Genomic DNA, 5388 nt, shown 5'->3' with positions numbered 1-5388 from the left:
AATAGACATAAGTTTCAAACAATATTTTTGTAATTGATTTATGAATAAATGAGCAAAATGTTATTTACCCCGAAAAATAAAACAATAGTAGGTTAAAGTAGCGGGAGTCCCACCCGGCTAAGTATGACAGATGATGAATGCAAGAAAGAAACAGTATGAAGCATGAAAGTGCGAGAAGCATAAAAGAGAGAACTAGAATGAATGAGTAACTTAGACTAAAAAAGACCCGGTGATCTCACGATCGGGGAAAGGCATAAAAAAAAAAAAAAAAAAAAATTAAAAAAAAAAAAAAAAAAAAAACCTTTTTTTTTTTTTTTTTTTCGGGTAGAGGGCCGAACCTCCTACGAGGTCCCCGCGCAAAAGGGGCGCGCGGGGTATGTGAGACTCAACGATCTGCATGGTGTTGTGAGCAGACCGCGGGCCCAAGGATTTTAGAGCCCACCCACTAAACGACTCCCCTGCACTCTTACACCCGACGTCCGATCCCCTCCGAGGTCAGAACCCGGATGAGGTAGGGGGGCTACCGCGGTCAACACTACAACCAGACGGCGCGGCTCACCCCAAGGACGCCCAGCCGACGGAGCCTTCGAGGCGAATCGAAGGCTCTGAAACGTCGGCCGTCTCGGTACGGCAGCCCGTCGGGCCGCCCAGACGGTGCCGCTGGTGTCCCGGAATACCCCGCTGGACCAGAACCAGCCTGCCGGGTCGGGACGCGATACACCGTCGACCGGTCGCTCTATTCACTCCACGGCAGCGCGCTAGAGTGCTGGTAGCGCGCCGCGCGGCCTCACCCCCTCAGGTCGCCCCTTGACCTTCACCGGGGGGAGGCCGCCACCTACAGGGGCCGGACGTACGGGCGTATTCCCGCCTCCGGCCCCCGGCTCGACGGCGACGGATCGGTGCGGAAAGGGAAGAGCTCTCCCTCTCTCGCTCCGCCGCCTCCTTCTGCGATATGGTGGACTCGCAGAAGTCGAGCATCGAACCTAACCTTTTTTTTTTTTTTTTTTTTTTTTTTTTTTCGGGTAGAGGGCCGAACCTCCTACGAGGTCCCCGCGCAAAAGGGGCGCGCGGGGTATGTGAGACTCAAGGATCTGCATGGTGTTGTGAGCAGACCGCGGGCCCAAGGATTTTAGAGCCCACCCACTAAACGACTCCCCTGCACTCTTACACCCGACGTCCGATCCCCTCCGAGGTCAGAACCCGGATGAGGTAGGGGGGCTACCGCGGTCAACACTACAACCAGACGGCGCGGCTCACCCCAAGGACGCCCAGCCGACGGAGCCTTCGAGGCGAATCGAAGGCTCTGAAACGTCGGCCGTCTCGGTACGGCAGCCCGTCGGGCCGCCCAGACGGTGCCGCTGGTGTCCCGGAATACCCCGCTGGACCAGAACCAGCCTGCCGGGTCGGGACGCGATACACCGTCGACCGGTCGCTCTATTCACTCCACGGCAGCGCGCTAGAGTGCTGGTAGCGCGCCGCGCGGCCTCACCCCCTCAGGTCGCCCCTTGACCTTCACCGGGGGGAGGCCGCCACCTACAGGGGCCGGACGTACGGGCGTATTCCCGCCTCCGGCCCCCGGCTCGACGGCGACGGATCGGTGCGGAAAGGGAAGAGCTCTCCCTCTCTCGCTCCGCCGCCTCCTTCTGCGATATGGTGGACTCGCAGAAGTCGAGCATCGAACCTAACCTTTTTTTTTTTTTTTTTTTTTTTTTTTTTCGGGTAGAGGGCCGAACCTCCTACGAGGTCCCCGCGCAAAAGGGGCGCGCGGGGTATGTGAGACTCAAGGATCTGCATGGTGTTGTGAGCAGACCGCGGGCCCAAGGATTTTAGAGCCCACCCACTAAACGACTCCTCTGCACTCTTACACCCGACGTCCGATCCCCTCCGAGGTCAGAACCCGGATGAGGTAGGGGGGCTACCGCGGTCAACACTACAACCAGACGGCGCGGCTCACCCCAAATCGAACCTAACCTAAACCTAACCTTTTTTTTTTTTTTTTTTTTTTTTTTTTTTTTTTTTTTTTTTTTTTTTTTTTTTTTTTTTTTTTTTTTTTTTTTTTTTGGTATCGATGGGGAATCCCAGTCTTTACGGATACTTATGTCGGACTCCGCGCCTCCGGTGGAAGAAAGAGGAAGAAGTCACGAACCGAGGTCCGCGCCCTCGACCAATTAGTCCACGGAGACTACGCCTTGAGAAAGGCGCGCTGGGCTAAGTTCAGCTCGCGCCGAACCCGCCCAGCTTAACGACTACCGACTAAAACCCAACGAGCTCCTTTCTTTCCGGCATAGGGGGAACCTACGATACCGCAGGGAAACGCGCCCCGCAGGCCCCCCACACCGGCTCCCAGCCTGACGAACGGCGGGATCAACGTCGGCCATTGCTGACCGCAACTTCTTCGTGAGGTAGGCACCGGAGCCACAGCGCCCTAAACCCTCACCACCACGACTGGACTATCGTGTCGAGCATCAGGCGCCCCCGCGCCCGATGCCCGACGGTCCTTACGGGAGCTGAGCGGGGGCCCTTCGCCCGCGCCGCCCACCCCGTCTCTTTCGCCTGAGTGCAACTGAGTTTGGGTCGCACTCTCTCTCTCGCTCCTCCGTTTCGCGGAGCGTCATGACCAGGTCCGCATAGTCGGCCATCGCTCTCCAGCAACGCTCGTCCTCGACCATGCGGGACACTACGACCGGCAAACTTAAGTCTGCCCCGAGCACCGCGACGAGTGACTGCCGCGGATACTCCCACCTCGGGCACGCTTCGAGGGCGTGCTGCGCGTCGTCGTCTGGATGCCCGCATTGGTGGCAACCGGGATGGGGCTCTCTTCCGATCCGCCACAAGTACCTCCCGAAGCAACCATGCCCCGAGAGGACCTGCGTGAGCCGGAAGTCGAGCACGCCGTGACGCCTGTTGATCCAGGCCTCCAACACGGGCACCAGGGCTGCAAGGGTGCGCCGCCGGGTTTGAGAACCGCGGTGGATCTCCTCAGCAGCCAGTCTCTCTTTCCACTTCAACGTTGCCACGCGACGCGCAGCACGCCTCCATCGGGCGACGACGGACAAACGGGGCACATTCCCCCGAGCCAAAGACTGCACCCTGCGCCGATAGACTTTAGCCAAGACCTCTGCTTCGTACTCCCACGGAAGGGAGCCGGCAAGGACGCAAGCGACCTCCGTCGAAATGGTGCGGTAACCCCGCACGACCCTCACCGCCAGCACCCTCTGAACCCTCTGCAAGAGGGCCGCATTGCGAGCGGAGAGCGTGGGCGACCAGACGGGAGCGCCGTACAGGGCCATACTCCGCACCACTCCCAGGTAAAGACGCCGGACTGACTTTCCTCCTCCTCCAATGTTTGGGAGCAAGCGGGCTAAGGCACCCGCCGCCCCGAGCAATTTCGGGACCAGCACATCAAAATGCCGGTCAAAAGTCCACCTGCTGTCCAATACGAGCCCCAAGTATTTTATGTGAGGCCGGACAGCGATCGCAGTCCCTCCGATGGTTATGCTCGCGCCGGGAGGAGGCCCCTTCCGAGCCGGGTGAAAACACACGGCCTCGGACTTGTGCAGGGCGACCTCCAGGCCGAGCTTCCTTATTCTGGCTACGACTGTTGCCACCGCAGCCGCAGCCAGAATCGACGCCGAACGGTAGTCGTCTCCGTGGGCCGTCACCAGCGTGTCGTCGGCGTAGCAGATGACCTGCACGCCACGCAGGTTAGCCCCGCGGAGGACCCAGTCAAACCCGACGTCCCACAGGAGCGGACCCAGAACCGACCCCTGCGGGACACCACACGAGACCGCCTTCTGTCCCCACCCCCTCCGTTCGGGAAAGACCACAGCCCGCCCTGCGAGGTAATCCTCGATCAGGTTCCAGAGACCGGTGGGGACGCGGTGAAACCTTAACGACTCCAAGATCGTGCTCCAGGGGATCGTATTGAAGGCGTTGGAGATGTCGATCGACACCGCCAACAACACGCCTCCCCGGGAGCACGCCTGGTCGGAGAGGTCACGGACGCGCTGGACCGCGTCCAAGGTCGAGCGACCCCTCCGGAAACCGTATTGGCAGTCCGCCAAGTTTGGACCTACATTTTCCAAGTGATGAACGAGGCGACTGGCGACGACGCGCTCCAAGAGCTTGCCGGCCTCGTCCAGGACGACGATCGGGCGATACCCCGAGGGTTGATCCCTGGGGCGCCCCTCCTTCGGAATCAAAACCAACCTACCTTTTTTCCATATTGCCGGGAACCTACCCTCTCGGAGGCACCTGCTGAACAGCCCTCGGAGGACAGGTCCCAGGCCACCTTCCATCTTCAATGCCAGCGCCCAGGCCCGATTTGGAATTCCATCGGGACCTGGCGCCGTTCTTTTTAGTTTCATTTTTTCGACGGCCGCATCAAATTCCGCTGGCGACACGTCGTCCTCTTCTTCGGCCCAAGCCCCGTCTCGTGCTGACGACATGACTGGGGGAACAAAGGGAATCTCGGGTGCGCTCGGGAACAGTCCCCCGACCACATGCCGCACCATGTCAGGCGGCAGGGTACTCGTCGTGGGTGGGGCCCAGGGGCGCATGGTGCTCCGCGCGATGTGATAGGGTCGCCCCCACGGGTCACGCGATCGCGACGCGCAGGGCGCGCACGTCCACCCGGTAAGCTTCGTACGCCCGGTCCTCCTCTTCCTCATCCCGACGCCTCCGACGACGAAGGTGCTGGTATCTTCGTCGACTGCCGGCGCACCGGCGTCGCAGACCGGCGATCTCCACATTCCACCAATAGACTTGGCGCCTCGGCGCGTACGCTCGGACGCGGGGCATGGCGTGGTCGCAGACTCGCGACATCGCCTCGCGCAGCCGCTCCGCACCCTCGCGCACGCCCGCCGGCTCACCCAGGGAGTCCAACCGCCAAGCCTGGACGACGGCCGCCTCCTGCAGTCGCTCCACGTCGAGGCGCTTCAGGGCCCAGCGCGGACCCTCCGCGCCACCATCAAAGGGCAAAGTCACCGTCGAAGACTCCGGGGCCGCGGCTACACGAAAACGAATGTAGCGGTGGTCGGAGAGCGTCTCCACGTCGGACAACACTTTCCAACCGCGGACGCGGCGCGCGACGTCGGGGGTCGCGAACGACACATCCACCACGGACCCACCCGAACGACGGACGCATGTGTTCTCGGCGCCGCGGTTGAGGACAACGAGACCGCTCCCGACCAACCACTCCTCCATCTCCCGTCCCCTGGGACAGGTGACCGGGGAACCCCAAGCGGACGACTTCGCGTTGAGGTCCCCGAGAACGAGCGCGCGCCTTGAGTGCGACCTCCCCACCACCTGACCGAGTTCGTCTAGAAAGGACTCGAATTCGGCGAGCGGCCGGTTGGGGGAGAAGTACACCCCGACGACGAGCAAGCC

This window comes from Bombyx mori, chromosome 27, assembly GCF_030269925.1.
Source record: "Bombyx mori chromosome 27, ASM3026992v2".
NCBI classification, from domain to species: domain Eukaryota; kingdom Metazoa; phylum Arthropoda; class Insecta; order Lepidoptera; family Bombycidae; genus Bombyx; species Bombyx mori.
The sequence above is the reverse complement of the archived record's forward strand: the minus strand, read 5'-3'. Positions refer to the sequence as shown.